The following is a 20434-nucleotide window of genomic DNA, read 5'->3' as shown; positions in this document are numbered from 1 at the left end:
GCAGTGTTTAGTACTGCTTGCATCCGAAGAAGTGGGTATTCACCCACGAAAGCTCATGCTGCAAAACATCTGTTAGTCTATAAGGTGCCACAGGATTCTTTGCTGCTTCTACAGAACCAGACTAACACGGCTACCCCTCTGATACAGGGGCAGGCAAACTTTTTGGCCTGAGGGCCACATGGGGTTTTGGAAATTGTATGGAGGGCCAGTTATGGGAGGCTGTGCCTCCCCATATAGCCAGGCATGGCCCAGCCCCGCCCCGCCCCCTATCCACTGCCTCCCCGCTTCTCACCCTCTGACACTCCCCCCGGACTCCTACCCCATCCAACCCCCCCATTCCCTGATAACCCCCCTGGGACTCCTGCCCCATCCACTCCCCGCTCCCTGTCCCCTGACAGCCCCCAGAACTCCTGCCCCTGCCTTCCCCCCTGCCGCCCCATCCAACCTCTCCTCTCATTCCTGACTGCTCCCCCGGGACCCCTGCCCCCATTCAACCCCTGTTCCCCACCCTCTGACTGCCCCAACTCCTATCCACACCCCTGCCCCCTAACCACCACCCTGAACTCCCCTGCCCTCTGTCCAACCCCCCTGCTCCCTGCCCCCTTACCGCGCTGTCTGGAGCACCGGTGGCTGGCAGCAGTACAGCCGCACTGCCCGGCTGGCACCAGCCATGCCACCGTGCAGCACAGAGAACTGGGTCAGGCCGGGCTCTGCAGCTGCGCTGTCCCAGGAGCTTGCAGCCCCACTGCCCAGAGCATTGCGCCGGTGGCAGGGCGAGCTGAGGCTGTTGGGGAGGGGATATAGCGGGGGAGGGGCAGGGGCCAGCCTCCCGGGCCAGGAGCTCAGGGGTCGGGCAGGAGGGTCCCGCAGGCCGGATGTGGTCCACAGGCCGTAGTTTGCCCACCTCTGGTTTAGTACATCGGGGGCTGATCCTGTTTGAGGCCTCTGGGAGCTACCTTAATCAATAATAATAGACAGAAACAAACTGTTTCCAACACAGTATCCAAAAGACTTCGTTCAAGCAAAGGTCAACCATAAGTTTCAGAAATGGTTCTGAACACGACTAGGTCCAGTGTGCACTTGCAGTTAAATAATTCTGAATCATGGTTCATTTGCACCCTTTGGGTGCATCTTAGTCAGCAAATTTCTCACCTAGTATTCCCAAACAGCACTGGTGCTAACACTAATGGAGGTATTAATATAGACTGTGTGCGCACATTAAGTAGTAAAAATGTTCACATCTGTTATATTGTAGTATTTAGTTCAGTCCTAGCACCATTGAGAACAACCTACTGGACAGCATTAGTAAAATTTCCTAGCACAATAGAACCTCAGTGTTACGAACACCAGAGTTACAAACTGACTGGACAACCACACACCTCATTTGGAACAGGAAGTACGCAATCAGGCAGCAGAACGCCCCCCCCCCCCCAAAAGCAAATACTGTACAGTACAGTAGTGTGTTAAATGTAAACTACTAAAAAATAAAGGGAAAGTTTAAAAAAAAAATTGACAAGGTAAGGACGGGGCAGTGAGTAGTATGGGCCCATGCTGCCCGGGCTCCAGCAAATTCAGGGCCCAGGGGACCCAGCTCTGTCAATGTTTGGGGCCAGGTCTCTCCCCTGGCCCCACCTGCCTCCCCCCCGTGCCCCTTCCCCAGAGCATCTCTACCTGCCCTGGGCAGCGGGTGGTTGCCCCCTGCAGTTCCACGCTGTGCTACCTCACCAGCCGCTGCTGCAGCAGGCTACAAGGGAGTAGCGCTGGGGGCAGATTGAGGCGGCGCATGGCAACCCCCCAGCAGGAGACTCCAAGTCGACTCCAGCGGGGGCTTATCCTGGCTGGACATCCTGAGCAACAGCCTTGGGGGACTTGAGTGAGTGTCATACTGGGGGAGCTGGGGAGGGGCCCCCATCACCCCCAGAACTTGCTGCTGCCAGCAGGGAGAGGTCTGGGGGAGTCCTCCTCTCTGGATCCCCGCCCCAACCCCAAGGCAGCCTGCCTGCTGCACCCCAAACTCATCATCCTCAACTGAGCCCCATGCCCCACATCCCCTCCCATATCCCAACCCTCTGTCCCAGCCCAGAGCCCACATCCAGCACCCTAACACCCCTCCTACATCCCCTCCTGCACCCCAACCCGCTGTCTCAGTCCGGAGCCTGCACCCAGCACCCAAACCCCCTCCCAGAGCCCACACCCCTCCTGCATCCAAACTCCCTCCCAGAGCCTTAGGCAGGTGTGTGTGGTGGTGTGGGGGCGGGACTTGAACCTGTTCTGGCACCACCATGAATTACACAAACCTGCCACCCCTGGGTAAGGAAACTGTTTCTGTGCTTGTTTCATTTAAATTAAGATGATTAAGAGCAGCATTTTTCTTCTGCATAGAAGTTTCAAAATTGTATTAAGTCAATGTTCAGCTGTAAACGTTTGAAAGAACAACCATAACGTTTTGTTCAGAGTTATGAACATTGCAGAATTACAAATAACCTCAATTCCCGAGATGTTCATAACTCTGAGGTTCTACTGTATAGAGGTTAGAGAGGTTACATGACTTGTCTAAGGTCACATAGTGAATTGTGTAGAAGGGAGACTAGAAACTAAGCCTGTGATCTAGCCAGTAGACAACAGTGCCTTTCTATCATGTTTGATAGTGCAGGGTTCTCAACCTTTTTCTTTCTAAAGCCCCACAACATGCTATAAAAACCTCTGTGGCCCACCTGTGCCACAATAAGTGATTTTCTGCATATCCGGTAGATTAACAGCCAGGGCTGGTGTTAAGGGGTAGCAAACAGGGCAATTGTATGTGGCCCCACATCACAGGGAGCCCTGCAAAGCTGAGCTGCTTGGGCTTGGGCTTCAGCTTTCTACCCTGACCCTCAGGGAGTCTAACGCTGATCCTGCTCTCTGGTTTATTTTGGCAGACCCCTGAAACCTGCTTGTGGCCCCCAGGGGGCTCCGGGCCCCTGGTTGAGAACCGCTGTGATAGTGGGTGATTTGATTCATTCTTTTAACTTTGCTATGTGGGCTAACTTGTATTTCTTTGTTTTGGAACTTTCCATTTAGCGTGTTATATAATGTCTTATGGTTGCTGCTTTCACTTAAAAAAAGAACGGAAAAATCTGATAACTTTTAGGTAAAATTACTGTGAATAGTTATGAATAAGGCTACAATTTAGTCATGGGTATTTTTAGTAAAAGTCATGAACAGGTCATAAACAATAAACAAAAAGTCATAGCCTACCCTGTGACCTGTCCATGACTTGTACTATATAAGTACCCCGGCTAAAACTTAGGTGCTCAGGGGAGGGACCACCGGCAGCTGTTGCTGCTCAGGAGGCAGGGGAAGAGGGAGGTCTGGCATGCCACCGCTGCTGCTGTGGGGGCTGGGATCCTGCTGATGGTAGGGGGTGGCCCGGGGCCCTGCCACTGCTGCTTGGCCCAGGGCCCTGCCGCTGCTACTATTCCTAGACCACTGCTCCGGGGCAGCGCCTAGGTCACCTGAGCAGTGGCTGGTGTGGCTGGCCCTGGGACCGCCCCAGCGGCCCTGGTGTCAGACTCACTGGCTGCTTCAGAAGTCACAGAGGTCCTGGAACGTCACAGAATCCGTGACTTCTATGACCTCTGCGAAAGACTCACAACCTTAGTTATGAACATAGGAAAATATTCCCTTGTAACTTTGATGTAACTTTTAGCTAAAATTAATCTTGTATTATCCCACAAACTCCTGCTAAAATCTTAGCATTTCTATTTGATTGTCAGTAATATATTACATAAATGCAACTCAATAATTTAAATGTTAGTAACATGAACTAGCTCATGAAAATTTTCTACTGCTGCCACTAGGTGATTCCCTAGGCTCTGGAAAGAAAGTAATAATGCTCTAACAGCAATGTTTTTTAGAAATCCCCAGTCAGTCAGAAGGGGAGTTTGGCAAGTTACATGGCCACAGCAATGCTGTGATTGCTATAAGAGCAAACCCACAAAGATATTCTATTTATGCTGTTCATAGTTACTATAAATGAGTTCCAGTGGAACAAGGCTATGAATACCTCAGTTAGCATAATGCTCATGGATTTAGTATGAGAAGGAAATTATAAATAATTATGACAGTTACATTATGACATGATAAAGCTAAGTCTTCAGTTCTTTTGTAGGGCTGTAAATTACCAATGCCTGAGCTGCACATAAAGTTGGAATTTTAGTGTAAAAAAAAAAGATACTGTATTTAAGAATGTTATAATTTTTATTAGGCCCATACCGTATTTTCTTGTGAATTCTAAAATAATCAGTATCAATAAGAGCTGCACTCTGTGTAATGGTGTCAATGATATTTAAGATAAAGGAAAAACTGTAATACACACCTTATAACATTCAAGCCTGCTAGCTGCTGGGGCAGGGGAACAACTATGAGTTGTCTCCTGCTCCAGTCCACTCCCAGCAGAGGAGACTGGATCAGACTGTGAGTTGCAGAATTAGGGCCCACTTACAACCACACAAAAGTCAAAGCGGTGACAGATGTAAAGTTAAGCAGATTCTGGTTCCTTTGTGTGGGGCTCCAGTCAAAGAGCAAGTAGAGACATTTGGTATGAATGACTTCTAGTTTAAGTGAAAAGCTAAACAAGAAAGAAAAGTCTGCATGAGAACAAACAGCATGTACATCATCTGACAATCCATAAGGAGCTCAGCTCCAACAACAAACTAGCAACTAAACTCTGAACACAGGAAGAGTGGGTCAGAAATTTACAAGTGCACTACAAGGCGTTACATTTCAGGGCAACTGCACCTATATTTCCCCTAAGTGGTCCGGCAAAGGCACCCACTTCTAGGCTTCCTGCTCCCCAGACATTGCCTTTCTTGGGTGGAGACCCACGTCTCTCTCCCTTTTGACTGGGATACTTTTAGGCTGCACAGTTCCTTGGCTTCACTGTGTTAGTCCCAGCACAGACAGGTTGCCCAAGGACACCTGCTTGCTTTCTTCTCAGAGATGGTTCACCAACGTAATTGCTCCAGTTATAAGGCACCACACAGCTCTTTTTATGCAAGACTAATTTTATTATTAGGGTAAAAGCACTACAGAGAAAACATATTAAATACAATTAAAAACCCTACACACTTGCTAATAAGCTCACCAGATGTCATCCCAGCTCTAATAGGGGTTCTAGCAGGAGTAATCCTTCAACACTGCACCCAAGGAATTTTCTTTGTGGTCACAAGTTCATCACAGCTTCAGCTGAGAACAAGTACTCAGTCGGTTCAGTCCTTCCAAGCCTACCCTATGGATTGGGGCCCTCCATGGATCAAGAGTCCTGTTCATTTTCTGGATGAGGAAGAAGGCCCTGAGCCAGGCTATTTATCCAACAATCCTTTCTTTGTCTGTTAGTCCCTGGAGAACACAATTTGAATTAGTATATTTGGACCTTTCCGGGGGGTGGCTTTAAAAGGCTGATAACGCAGGAATTACATTAGCATCCTCCTCCCTACTGGAGAAAGTACATACAATGCCACAATAACACATCCACAATTGCATTTTTAATACAATGTAAACCAAAGTTATTAACCCTAATTCAATAATTTAATTCAATAAAGTTTATCTTGATTCCATCAGGTTTGTTCAGGATATTACAGCATATTGTCACTCTGTCACACAAGGCATAACACTTTCATAGCTATAAACACTACACTTTAACATTCACCTTAATTTGCTATAGGGCAAGGGTTCTCAAACTGGGGGTTGGGACCCCTCAGGGGTTCACGAGGTTATTATGTGGGTGGTTGCAAGCTGTCAGCCTCCATCCCAAGCCCTGCTTTGCATCGAGCATTTATAATGGTGTTAAATACATAAAAAATGTTTTTAATTTTAATTTATAAGGGGGATCACACTCAGAGGCTTGCTATGTGAAAGGGGTCACCAGTATAAAAAGTCGAGAACCCCTGCTATAGCCTATCCAGGCATTGCGTAAGTTATGGTATTAAACGGGGTGGCCCTCCCCTATTCTCCACCTATTAGACTGGGGGGGGGGGAGCTCAGGAGCAGCAGGGTGCTGGGGTATGGGCTTGTGCCCAGCAGGGAGGGGAGTCTCAGGGCTTCAGCCTGTTGGACACACTTCCTGGGGCTTGAGGCTTCAGCAGGAGTGAGGCTGAAGACCTGAGCCCCAGTCCCCAGCTGGTGTGATAGGACTCGGCGAGCCAGTCTGTTTGACCACCCCTGATATAGCATGTAACACTGGTGGGACAGGTTAGTGCTTAGGATGAGATCAAGTCAGAAGTTCAGCCCGAACTCTAAATATATAGTGTATTTATTTTAAAAATATATAGTAGATCTGTAAAAGATATTGGTTTGATCTGGATGTTGCTATGCAATTTTTAAAATCAATTTAATGATCATGAAAGATGACCGATTCTTCACAGCTGGAAACTGAAATAACCTATCTACTGTAGGCAGTTGCAAAGTTCTTTGCACAGCTCCATTAATGTGCCTCAATGCTGTTCTTTATCAGACCACATCTAGGAATCTAAGGGTGAGTCAGACTGAAAATCCACAGAGTCTTAACTGGCCTTTCTGCTAAGACTGCCAGCAAACTGGCCAACCGTAATGTGGAAATCTGTCCATTGAGAAGTGGACTCAGGCCATTAACTAATTTCACATAGGCCCCAGATAAAAAGAGCCATCAGACAGTAACAACTTTCAGTCACTAACAACAACTTGGGTCAGATTCAAATCACTGATCATGAGGTAAAAGGGTTTAAATCCCACTACCAATTCCCTAAATCACACTTCACCATTTTGACAAATGGTATCAGTTATTCAATACACTTGTCACTTGTATTTATTAGAATCATGTCTCTGTGAATTAAAACTCTAAATTATAGGGGCTATTTAGAAATGCATTTTTTGGCCTGATGTCCATTACAGACTATTGATTAAATCACTCTTAGTTCATGAATCATTGACCAGATAGATTGCAATGACTCTGAATGGTATGAAGGAGAATTGGTCACATACTGACAATATTTAACGTTTTGTGAAAATTAAAGAAGTGAAGCACATATAATAGCCAATTTTTAAATCTCAGTCTCTCAACATTCTAACATGGCTTTATTACATACCAAGAAAACCATATGATCATATTCTGAATTAATCACTAATGAAAAGAAAAACTATAATTATTTAATATTTATATTATTGTAGTTGCCATAAAATCCAGTGTGAATCAGGACTCCCTTATACTAGGTGCTCTACAAACATATATGAAGACAAAGCTGATATTTATATTACTATATGATGTCTTCTATCTGCTGATTTTAAAGAGCTTTAAAAGCATGGATGAATTGAGCCTTACAACAATCTTGTAAACTAGGTGGTTATTATCTCCATTTTACAGATAAGCAATATGTAGGTGTCAAAGTCTTTGACAGCACCAAGAATAAACTCAGGTCTCTTGGTACCAGTTCTTTGCTATTTTCAGGGACTGGATGGCTCAGAGAGTGGTTATAGATCAATATTTTCAAATGTGGGTGCCCAAAGTTAGGTACCTAAATACATATTTAGGTGCCTAAATAAGAGCCTGATTTTCAGAAGTGTTGAGCACCTGAAATTCCCTTAGACTTATACGCTGATTCAGTAGTCCATCTTTATGCTTACCTTTAGGCATGTGCTTGTCTCATTAACTTCCATGGAACTTAAGCACATGCTTACATGTTCTTTGCTGAAATGTGCCCTTATGACATGCAGGTGTTCAGCACCTCTGAAAATCATGTCACTTTTATTTAGGTTTGCACTACTGTTGCCTTGTTATATGGATACATTATGGATTTGGAGCTCCAGGGTTGTCAAACCAGTAATTTCAGGAGCAGTAAATTCACTAAAAAACATGAGCTTTTTTGTTTTAATGAATGCCAATTTTGGATTATATAAACTTAAAAAAATACAATAGTAAATTTCTAATTGTGCTAGAATATCCTAAGAATATCCTAACTGATGTTAAAAAAAACCCACCTCAAAACTACTTAGGAAGAATATTTGCTTCTGTCCTAAGTCTCTGTGTCAAATTAATGTCCACCCTGAAACAAATTTATATACAATTTCTATAAGAGCATGAAAAATGGGGTTTATAATAGAAGTGGTGACACAACCGTAACTAGAAGCTAGAGTTCGCCACTATAATCAGTCTCAAATGCTAAAACTTTTTTGATTTTACAAACTTTTATTCAAGGATTAAAAAAAGGCAGACATTTTCAGTTATTCTCCAAACCTGTAGAAATAGACTGTAACATTAAGCAAACTAGAATGTTCAGTGTTCCATAATTTATGTGTATGGATGATCACTGAAAACTTTTTCTGGTCCACAAAACTGGGTGCTGGCTTAGTCACTGTAAGCTATAGACTCCTATAACGTGTTAGCTCATGCTTGATGGCAACAGGTTTGTTTTCCATAATTGTGTAATCCAAATTCCTTTTCAAAGAGAAGATTTTTGAAAAGGACTATTAAATGCAATCATTAACGAGCACATAGGGCACAAGACAAGTAAACCTGTCTTAATTATGGTAAGCTTAAAAAATTGAAAGTACCAATTTACAAAGTACAAGTATGGTTTTGGGACTAAGAAGCTTCTCCCAGAATACTGCCTAAGGTTTTGTCTCCATTACAATTACAGCCAAGTCAGGATACCCAGCACATGTCCCAGGTTTTAGAATAGTTAGGGAACACAGTTAAGGTCATATTTACACTACACATTGGAACTGTGTTGCAACTGTATCCTTTGATTTGATTGTAATGTAGATGGCTGTAAAGCTAATTAAACCTCATCTACTGTTCTCAGAGCAAACTGCCAGATGTTGCTTAAGCACAGTTTAAAAGGAGTTTTGTTGAAAACAGGTTATGACATGGTTTTGCCAACAAACAAGGACTGAACATTTTCCGTGTTATAACAAGATTTTAAAAATTGCTTTAGCCCAGGATAAACATGTTGGAAGTGTTTAAACACAGGTGTTATCGGGTGCTAGAACTATTTCAAATCTCATTGTAAACCATATCCAAGTCCCACAGACACTGTACGTTCTACTGTGCAGGGAACCAGATAAAAACAATAATCCTCTGATATGGTTGACACACCATTAGTTCAGTATGGATGGTACTGGATTATGTTTTCACTATATTTTTTAGCAATGTTACAGCTCTGCTTAGTGCCAGACTTTAGCATGGTTTAAGAACAGAGTTAAAACATGATTCAGTCCTGTCTGCTCTGCAAATCCAAATTGTATATTAATTTTGTTAGGACTACTCTGCTGCAAAAGGATCCGCAAACAAAAAACACTTTTCCCAGGGCAGATGGGGTATTAGAGAGATAAATTCCATAAACCGCCATATAAAACCACTAAGTTCCATCTTTAATAATATTTTAAATCATGGTAACACCTTTCTAGCAAGAATTATGTTTAAACATGGTCTCTAGGAAGCTGGTAACGTGTTTTCTTAATCCTCAGGGCTGTATGCTCCTTTCCACTCTGTTTTGGGGAGCAAAGGAATGGCAACAAGAATACAATGGGTCCTACACATGCTGAAGGTGAGAGTCGTACCAAAATGACATATCTCTGCTTGGAAGCTTATCTGTATTAACCAATTGTGTATTTCTTAAAGCACCTCTCTCCATAGTATCTAGGAGCCAAATACAGGTATTAATAGTTGTATTAAGTCACACAGTAGGCAATGCCTTTCACCACTCCTTGGTTCAGAAGCCTTTACTTATTTGGGCGGGTTTTCTCTTTGTGCTACAGCTTGCCATTGCAGGCAGGGCTTTGCAAAACGCAGCTCCGTAAGCTGCTGTATTTTGGGGCATATTTTTATCTCCTCTTGGACTCTTCAGTATTTTAGAGACTGTGCTGGGACAGGAGAGGCAGGAGCTGGAATTCAGCTCCCATTCAAAACTAGCAGATATTTGAGCCAGTATCTGCCACTGAGTTAGTGCTGCTTGCAACATTACCATATCCTTGCACTTAAAACTCCTTGAAAGGAAGAGTTCTGTACAGGTGCAGTGAGGTCTATAGGAGGAAAAAGGGGCCAGGAGCAGTACCTGGGGCCCAACAAAACCGCAGAGGTGGCTAACACCCTGTGGTGAGGCATTAAGATATGCCTATGAATGCCAGCCCCCACAGTGTTTAGAAGCGAAGTCTTATGCCTGCTTGGCAGGACCTCAGAGTTGTGGAGAGAATCCAGCAGAAACTTCAGGAGTTTCATGCCCACTTTCCCACCCCATCCTCTGTGTTTTTCTACTTGTGAAGGGGAAAATATAAAAAATAATCTTACAGATCTGGAGTAAGGAAGCTCTAAACTTCACTGTGTTCTCCTGCTTTGCTACCAGCTGCAGCTACTCTGCTTATGGTATGCTACCTACTGCTATGGTGTGACTGAATGTGTCTTTGTAGTTCTGCAGTTGGGTGCTATTCACAGCTCCATATCTGACTTAGTATGTGACCTGGAGCAAGAAAAACCTCAGAATGCAACAATTTACCATCAAAAACAATGAGGATTTCTTTTGGCACCTTAGAGAGGATTTGGGCATAAGCTTTCGTGGGCTAGAACCCACTTCATCAGATGCATGGAGTGGAAAATACAGGAGCAGGTATAAATACATGAAAAGATGGGAGTTTAGTGTCAGTGTCACTTCTCAGCATAACCATCTGTAAGATGTGGATCCTATTTACTTACTTCACTAAGCCTCACGGCACCTTTGTTAGAGCGTTTCAGATAAATAGGACTTTCTCTGCAAAGTGTAATTACATTTTACAATGCCAGGGGTAAGGCACAGACTTCTGACTCCACATACGGTACTTAAGCACAATTATGTATCTAAATTGAGGAACTGTGCTATTTCTCTCTCTTTTAAGGGCTTGATCCTATTATCTTTACTGATGTGAGTAATGCCCACTGACTACTCATGTACTGAATGAGTATTACAGGACCAGGCCCTTTGATGAGGAGAAAAGTATGTATGAATATGCAAATGTGTTACATAAGTGTAAAACAAACAAACACACACCTCCAATTTTCACCCATTTTTTAGAAATGACTGTGCTCATGAGCCTTTCTAATTCCAGTGTAGGGATTTTTACAGTTTTAGGAGCATATTCTGTGCACATCTCTAACTGACACCAAGAGGGATTGCCCTATTCTAGAGTTGCTCCTACCCTCCATATGGTTCTCCCCTGCTCTGCTAACTCAAAAATGGATAAATAGATTTTACTCAAACTACCCTCCTAAACAATCTCACATGGCCTGAAATCAAGCATAGAAAGGTGATTTAAGAGCTAAAAGTGGTTTAATATAATGGTTCAAAACCTGGGTTTAGATAATTTCCTCCTGATTTTCAGTGTTGATTTTTAGGAAACAAGGGCTCTTTTTTAAGAGTAAAATATTGTGAATTTATTTTAATGATATATTATTTAATGCCCAACAGGTGTAAAACTCCATAAATATCTGGGGATTGTTTGTAGGGTCTACATATTCTTAACATCAGTTCATTCATAACTGATTCATCATCTTGGCAGAAGCTGCAGCCTGGCTTTACAAGGTGACCAAACCATGCTCCTCAGCCAACCTGAGTGCAGCCACCAGACAGGCCCATCCTCATTCACCAATTGTTATGCTTCTGGCATGACATTCCCAGCTGTGATACCCCATTGCACATCTGGGGGGCTGCAGGGTTTCGTCTGTGGTTTCTCCTCCAATTACAGAGGTGCCAGCATTGCAGGTAGCCAGGGTGCGTTTCATCTGCTCCCCCTGGAGGATCCGAGCAAACAGTTGGCAAGGCACTGGGAGAACTGGCAGCAGCTGGATTCCCCAGCAGTGCACGCTGCCACTGGACAAGTGTGGGTCCTAACACGAGTGTGACAGAGACAGGACAGGGGGACAGAACGGGGAGCAGGGGCTGACGTAGTGAAGCGTGCAAGGGCTCAAAGGGGGCCCATTGTGTAATACAGGGAAAGGGGCTGAAGAGGATGGGGGTGGCACTGGAGGATGGCTAGACCTCACAGCCTGAAGGGCAGGGTGGGGGGCAGAGCAGATAAAGTGGGGCTGAAACGGGGAGGTAGTAGGGTGACCAGACAGCAAATCGGGACAGGAGGTGGGGGGTAATAGGAGCCTATATAAGAAAAAGACCCTAAAATCGGGCCATCTGGTCACCTAGGAGGTAGGGGCAGGGAAGCTGGCCTCCAAAAGACTCCCCTGGGCTGCCTCAGCCCCCGCAGACCGAACACACACCCTAGGCCTGACTCAGCCCTTTCCTCCCCCTCAAACATTCCCGCTCCCCACCCCCCAAACCAAACCCTTCCCTTCCCTGCGGACTCAGACTCTCCCTGTTCTCCCAGCCGCCGGGTGCCCCTCACTCCCTGCCCCCTCTCTTTGGGCCTGGCTACACGGGCTGGAGGAACGGGGTTGCAAAGGTAGCGCAGGCAAAGGGGCGCGGCGGGGCTAGCGCAGCCAGGGGGGCTCCGAGGGGAAACCGGCGAAAAACCCGTCCCGCGGCTCTGTCCCGACCTTGGCAGAGTTGCAGCAGGCGGGACTGGCAGGAGCCCGCCCCTCCTCTTCCTCCCGCGGACGGGGATCGTTCCTCCGCCTTTGCAAAGAAAACAAAACAACAACAAAGCCCATGTCAAGTCCCCGACGTCTCCGGGCCCCGCAGTAGCAGCGGCCGCTCCGCATTCCTGGGATTCCAGGGCTGTGACTCCGCAGCGACTCCGACACGCACTCGCTCCGCAGCCGCCGCCTCCGGCCCCATTCGCTCTCTCGGGACAACAATCCCCTCCCTCTCTCCTTCCCCCACCCCTGCGGGCTGCAGCGGGAGCCCACGGCTCCCTTGCCCGCCTGCAAACTCCCCTGCCGGCCGCAACGTCCTGCCTCCGCCTCCCCAAACTCCTTCAAACTTTCCCCGCCGCAGCGGGGACAAGATTATTGGGTGGGGGCGGTGGTTTACTTTCCCTCCCTCTCCTCCGGGAGCCCCCAAATCAGGCACCATCCTGATTTCCCCTCATCCCAGCAATCAGCTCTTCCCACCAGCACCGGTTCCTACTTTGTCCCCCCCCTCACCAGTTGGGATCCCTCTCCTGGTCAAGACGGAAACCTCCTTCTCCACTGGGAAACCCTCCTGGGGGATTTTGAACGAAGCCTGAGCTACCCTTGTTGCCTTTTCGGGAGGAAGGGAGAGCCCATTCCCAGTGCCCCTGGCCCAGAGGAGAAGTGGCCACGACATGTAAACGCAGGTAAGCAACAGCAGCAGAGTTTGCTGAAGTTTGTCCGGCTTGTTTTAATTTAGAACTTGTAGTTGCCTGTACCGCTGATCGCAGCGCCGGAGCTGTAGTGACTTTTTCAAAACAGTCTTGACATAATTTATGGCGTATGTGTGCATATAAAAACCTGTTCCCGTCCATTATAATTTATCATCCGTCGTCGTAACGCAATCATGGACACATTACTGTGTGTGTACATAATGCAAATTTATCCCAACTAAACGTGATTATGCTGCTACAAATGAATGCTAATCTGTGAATTATAATAAAACGCAGTCACTTATGTGACTATAATTATAAAAGCCCTAATCCAGAAATATACTGAAGCAGATGTCTAAACAATATATGATTTATAGAATCAATATAAATATATATTTGTAAACAGCTGGGGACAAGCTAAGCTTTCTGCTGAGCTGCTTTCTTATTTACACTGCAGCATGACTCTGTTTAGCTTCCAGGATCCTCCTCTCCTCTACCTCACCCCCACCGGATGGATTTTACCTTGTTCTTTGTTAGTTACAAGTCAAGTCTACACTGGCCATTCCTCTACAGCAAGCGCTGTAACAAGTTGGGCAGAAATTACAAGACTGTGTGAGCATTGTGATATGTCTTCTCATTTCTAATGTGCCAAAGTTCATGAATCTTAAAAGATTCAAAAGTAACCTCCTCTATTACAATCCATTTGGGGGCATACAATAGGTATTTTGTGTCTGCATGCGCGGGCATTACAGTGAACACTGTAGTTTTGGTTGCAAAGGCAGTCCTATTATAAGCACCTCTCTAGCTATAGTGGCTTGTAACTTTAACTTTATAGAAACAAATAATTTCTGGTAAACTGGGCAATAACAGTGAATGATCACTCAGAGATTGTTCCTGAGATTGTGGTATATGGCCCAAAATCAAGGGCAGTATTCACAGTTGAATGAATTGGTTTTACTCTGTTTCCGCATAGACATTTGCTATTAAAATGTGTGAAAACTAATACACTTACTGTATGCTGAATTCTTAGTGCTTGTGACTTCAGTCTATAAAATGGCTCCCTTAAGCAGGAGCTCTTGAAGCCATCTGCCCACCTTGTGACGGTGGGAGAGATTTGAAGAAGACAACTACATTTTTAGGAGACACTTGTTGGAGGTTGTCACCATTGTCTGGTCTCTCTGACCATTTATTTGAAATTGTCTGTATGTCATTATAATGTTTGATACAGACTCCAGGGTTTGCTATTGCTCTTTTAGGAAGGCTGTTTCTCATATCTAACACTGGTCATTGGTTTAACATATAAGAACAGCCATACTGGGTAAGACCAACGGTCCATCTAGCCCAGTATCCTGTCTACCGACAGTGGCCAATGCGAGGTTCCCCAGAGGGAGTGAACCTAACAGGTAATGATCAAGTGATCTCTCTCCTGCCATCCATCTCCACCCTCTGACATACAGAGGCTAGGGACACCATTCCTTACCCATCCTGGCTAATAGCCATTAATGGACTTAACCTCCATGAATTTATCCAGGACTCTTTTAAATGCTGTTACAGTCCTAGCCTTCACAACCTCCTCAGGCAAGGAGTTCCACAAGTTGACTGTGCACTGTGTGAAGAACTTCCTTTTATTTGTTTTAAACCTGCTGCCCATTAATTTCATTTGGTGGCCCCTAGTTCTTGTATTATGGGAATAAGTAAATAACTTCTCCTTATCTATTTTCTCCACATCATTCATGATTTTATACACCTCTATCATATCCCCCCTTAGTCTCCTCTTTTCCAAGCTGAAAAGTTCTAGTCTCTTTAATCTCTCCTTATATGGGACCCATTACAAACCCCTAATCATTTTAGTTGCCCTTCTCTGAACCTTTTCCAATGCCAGCATATCTTTTGTGAGATGAGGAGACCACATCTGTATGCAGTATTCAAGATGTGGGTGTACCATCGATTTATATAACGGCAATAATATAGTCTCCGTCTTATTCTCTATCCCCTTTTTAATGATTCATAACATCCCGTTTGCTTTTTTGACTGCCTCTGCACACTGCGTGGACGTCTTCAGAGAACTATCCACAATGACTCCAAGATCTTTTTCCTGACTCGTTGTAGCTAAATTAGCCCCCATCATGTTGTATGTATAGTTAGGGTTATTTTTTCCAATGTGCATTACTTTACATTTATCCACATTAAATTTCATTTGCCATTTTATTGCCCAATCATTTAGTTTTGTGAGATCTTTTTGAAGTTCTTCATAGTCTGCTTTGGTCTTAACTATCTTGAGCAATTTAGTATCATCTGCAAACTTTGCCACCTCACTTTTTACCCCTTTCTCCAGATCATTTTTGAAGTTGAATAGGATTGGTCCTAGGACAGACCCTTGGGGAACACCACTAGTTACCCCTCTCCATTCTGAGAATTTACCATTAATTCCTACCCTTTGTTCCCTGTCTTTTAACCAGTTCTCAATCCATGAAAGGACCTTCCCTTTTATCCCATGATAGCTTAATTTACGTAAGAGCCTTTGGTGAGGGACCTTGTCAAAGGCTTTCTGGAAATCTAAGTACACTATGTCCACTGGATCCCCCTTGTCCACATGTTTGTTGACCCCTTCAAAGAACTCTAATAGATTAGTAAGACACAGTTTCCCTTTACAGAAACCATGTTGACTTTTGCCCAACAATTTATGTTCTTCTAGGTGTCTGACAATTTTATTCTTTACTATTGTTTCAACTAATTTGCCCAGTACTGATCTTTAAAATATAAGAGGTTAATGTAGTTTATATACATGCATAAAATGGGATTTGGACAATGATCTGTAAATGACTGTGAAGATGGACCTCCCTTGATTTCAGTGGGTCTCTGCACAGACACAGGGCGTTTGCCTGAGCAGTTTCTTGCAGGATTGGGGCCTAAATCCAAACCCAGTGGGCATGATATAGAAGTTTCTAAGGCATTCAGACTGCTGATTTGGGGCCCAGTCCCAAAGCCCTTATTCAAATGATAGTCCTTTAAATCCATGGGATAACTCCTGTATCCCCAAGCCTGCAATCACATCTGTAGGGGAAAACCCTTGTGCCCATGTAAAAGTCCGATGGCTCTGTACAATTACAAGGGGTCTGTCTGTCTGTAGTTCTGACTGCAGGATTAGGGCCAGCATGGACGAAGACTGCAGGATGGAGCCCATAGTGCTGCTTTGTACATACAATGTGTCTAAAAAAGAGAACATTTAAAATCTGTGACTTTCAAATGTTTGCATACCAGTTGTTACAGCTATTATAATACAGTGGTGTTCCTTGAGGATTAATTAGCCACTGTTGTTAGTGGCTCTTCATGTACTTCTCAGCTGGTCATTAAATGCCAGCAGATGCCTTGAGCCTTAGTTGTTGTTGCTTAAATATGGAACAGTCTTCCATGAATTAGGGTTTTTTTTGTTCGTTTGTTTGATTTTACTTAAATTTGTAAAAAATGGCTAAACCAACCATGGAGAAAGTTTTCAGCCCGAAGAAGGGTCAGAGGTGCTTTTGAAAACTGTCGGGTACCAGTGTAGTCAAAGGACCACAGATATTTTTCATCTTATTTGTCTTTACTTTGGATCTGGAATTGATTACATAGTGCTAAAGCACAAGTGTATTATTTGACTCTGTAGCATGAAAGGAACACTTAAAACAATTAATAATTCAGGCTCCTTCATTGGCCAAGTCAGTTCTGTTGTACCCAAGTTGTAGTTAGGTTGTTGATATAAATAACTATTGTAAGAATGCAGTTATTTAATATGTCTTAGAAAGTTTTTCATTAGGCTTTCATACTCAGTACTTTTAATTATAGGTCCCAGTTCTTCAAAGACTTACCCATGTGCTCAATTTTATGCAATGAAGCCACTGGGACTACTTGTGTGTCTAAATATTAAGTGTGTGCATACGTTTTTTGCCATAATAATTAGTATGTAAATAGTATGATTGTGTGTACTTATCAAGCACAATTACAAAAACAGAGATTGTTGTTATAGTGTAGGGATACTATAGCAATCTTGATTTAATCCTCTTGTGCCTAAAAACATTGATGTCAGCAGAAAGTTTCATATGGGCAGTTTTTTGTTGTTTTTGAAACAAGATGTAAAGACTATTTTTCCTGTGAGAAAACTATTGACCATCTATAGAGTTTGAGGGAATTTTATAGAAAAGCATGTAGTTCTGTATTAAAATCTGTGGGATATTTAAGATAATTATTTATTACACAGGTGATTCAGAGTAATTTCCATAGAACCTTATTGATTTAATCTCCATTAAGTTCTAAAAGACTCTTTTTTTGTAAGGTAATATTTTAATAAATAATTTTAATTGTTATAATACTTTCTATTTAGGGACCTCAGAGCATTTTACAAATACTGTTGAGTTAAGCTTCACAGAGCCTCATGAGGTAGGCAAATATTATTGCCCTTAGTTTATAGATTGGGAAACTGAAGTACAGATATTAAGTGACTTGCCCAAGGTTACATCCTAGTGTGTGGCAGAGCCAGGAAGAGAAGCCCATAGTTAATTCTAGAGCACAGGATTGTGTGCTGACCTCTTAGTCCTACACTCATGTCTAATTCCCCCTTCCCCCCACCCCCATGGAACAGGGTGGGGCAGCAGAAATGAAGCCAGTTCCAAGCACCAGCCATAGGTGTCTTGCCATCCTAAATAAAAAGTGTTTTTGCCCCCTTATTCCCACCAAGTAACTGAGTACAAAAAAAGAAAAAGGTTGAAGGATGTCCCCCCATATGCTGATTTGGCACTCCTAGAAGTTAGAACCCAAGGTGATCACCCTGATTACCAGCCATACCAGATCCCTCTCCTCCCAGATGGATTCCCTCCTGCAGCTATTTCTTTCCCCTCCCAACTAGGCTATTCTCCTGCTTTGCTCCTACTGAATCAACTAATTGCAGCCTGTTAAGGAGACCAATGAGCCAACACTCCTCATCTCTATACTCCATTAGCTATAGGATGCAGCAGAACTGCAGGAAAGTTTGAGATGAATCACTCTCACACACCCCTTCACCCTCCTCCTCTCCCCCACCGAACAGCATTGAGTTATGCCACAAGGGATTTTTTACCAATGGTTTCCCAACCCCTTGAAACATCTTGTGGCTTGCCCAGAGACCCTTGGAAAATGAGGAAAGTTCTGGAACTCCCAGAATGTGGACTCCCAAGTGGATGTTCTGGGGAGGAAGACTCCTGGCCCAAAATGAAGGAAAACAGTGAGAAGAGGGCACTCCAGAAGATAGGTGGGAATGGGTTGGCCAGATAGCAACTGTGGAAAAATTGGGTCACTTTTTTTTTCTTTTTTTTTAAACGGAGGGGATGGGTGGTATACTTGCCTATTTAAGACAAAACCCTGATCGGGACATCTGGTCACCTTAGGTGGGATGGACTACAGAGATTGTGGTAGCAGATGTTGTGGAACAGGAGGGAGGGAAAGAATTTGGGAGGGATGGTGACCCAGGGAAGGTGAAGAATAATAGCAAATGTGCATCGGTCTGGTTAACTTAACAAAAGTGGATGGAAGAGCTGGGAGAGAGGGAGTGTGGGGTGATCCAGGTGAGGGAAAGCCCAGGGAAAGAGTAAAGAGTGAGTGTAGAGACTACCCAGGAGCAGTCCTTCACACGCTTTGAACCAGTTTATGAGTATGTTTTCCCAGACTGATCCTGCAGCTGTTTTATGAGGTGGGCAGGCTGAAAGGAGGGCGCTTTGGGCTGGTGGTTGGCATGTGCACAGAGAGGAGGAAAGGTGGGTTTGGTTCTGGGAAACTAAATACTGGGAGATAGGGTTGTGGAGGGGAGTGTAGCAAGTTTGTATTTCTGGGGTGTTGCATACCTATTGTTTGGTTATTTTCTGTCTGGCTATTGATAGTTTTTTGTTTGTTTGTTTTTTTTAACAATTGCCTAGTGCAATGGGGACCACTTCAGATTTAATAATAATTACTAACAATAATAGTGGGAAAAACACAGAAAACAAGAACAAAAATAATAAAACCACAAGAAGAAATCATTAGAGCATATGGAAGTTTTTCAAATCAAAAGATCTGTAATCAAAAAATGGCCTCTCACAGACAATATTATTCATGGACTTTTTGTTTTGTTTTACAATTTTTTTATCAAACTTGTTAGGGAATGTATTTAATTTTTTCCTTTATTGAAAATCGTATTTAGCTACACTGGAACGTCTTCAAATGCATTCACCTCTTTTTTGTGTGGTTTCTGTTCTATTTCCACCTCTTTTAAAAAAAAAATAAATCTCTTGATTATGTTTGTTATAATGTATTATAAATTGAGTGTTTGATAAGCAAAAAAAACCTGTAAAGTTTTGTGGTGAAAACAAATTCTGTGAAATTTAAAAAGATAAAAAAATTGCTCCATTTCAAACACTTTGAAATGAAAAAAAAAACCAAACCCTGATATGTCAACTTTTTTTTTGAAAAGTTTTTTTAATTGTTTTTCCACCTCTTAAAAAACCAAGGAAAATAATTTAGAGATTAAAAAAATGAGTAAGAAGCTTAAAGAAAATAATTACAATAAATAACCTATCAAAATGTTTGTTTAAACCAGTGGTTCTCAAACTTTTGTACTGGTGACCCATTTCACATAGCAAGCCTCTGAGTGTGACCCCCTTATAAATTATAAATGCTTTTTATATATTTAACACCATTATAAATGCTGGAGGCAAAGAGGGGCTTGGGGTGGAGGCTGACAGCTCACAACCCCCCATGTAAGAACCTTGTGACCCCCTGAGGGGTCCTGACCCCTAGTTTGAGAACCCCTGGTTTAAACTGAAGAGATGGAAATAGAAAAGGACTGGAAGAAAAATGGGAACATACACTGAAATCAACTTAGACTAGATAAACAAATGCCTGTTTACCTCGTTTAGTCACTCCATTGGTGAGCTACTACTATTACCCTAGAGCTACTTCACTCGAATAGTTCTGTCCCATTTTATTTAGTCATGAGTCACTGGTATTTTTGGCAATGGTGCAATACTCTTCTAATTTTACAAATTTCTGAAATGAACATGGAAATCAAGATCTCCTGATTACCTAGCCTGTGTTTTAGCCACAAGAGGCAGTATGTATTCACAAAAAGAACAGGAGTACTTGTGGCACCTTAGAGACTAACAAATTTATTTCAGCATAAGCTTTTGTGGGC

General features: G+C 43.5%; 2 protein-coding genes across 5 annotated transcripts in view; one reads left to right on the top strand and one right to left on the bottom strand.

Moving 5' to 3' along the window:
- LOC120401814 (centromere protein F-like) overlaps positions 1 to 4410 on the bottom strand; it is a 96420-nt gene extending 92010 nt beyond the window's left edge. The window contains exon 1 of the mRNA XM_039532048.1: positions 4358 to 4410. The gene's annotated coding sequence lies outside the window, so the exon portion shown is untranslated. The remainder of the gene's footprint in view (positions 1 to 4357) is intronic.
- A 6471-nt stretch (positions 4411 to 10881) lies between these two features.
- The window catches only part of PTPN14 (protein tyrosine phosphatase non-receptor type 14), a 190468-nt gene continuing 180915 nt past the window's right edge, over positions 10882 to 20434 (top strand). For 3 of the 4 annotated variants that reach the window (XR_005596362.1, XM_039530997.1, XM_039530998.1), the window contains exon 1: positions 12733 to 13251. The gene's annotated coding sequence lies outside the window, so the exon portion shown is untranslated. Of the gene's footprint in view, positions 10980 to 12732; positions 13252 to 20434 lie in introns of those variants that run through there. The other variant, XM_039530999.1, reaches the window with a different exon arrangement.

The sequence above is a fragment of the Mauremys reevesii genome, linkage group 3, assembly GCF_016161935.1.
Source record: "Mauremys reevesii isolate NIE-2019 linkage group 3, ASM1616193v1, whole genome shotgun sequence".
NCBI lineage: Eukaryota > Metazoa > Chordata > Testudines > Geoemydidae > Mauremys > Mauremys reevesii.
The sequence above is the reverse complement of the archived record's forward strand: the minus strand, read 5'-3'. Positions and strand labels throughout refer to the sequence as shown.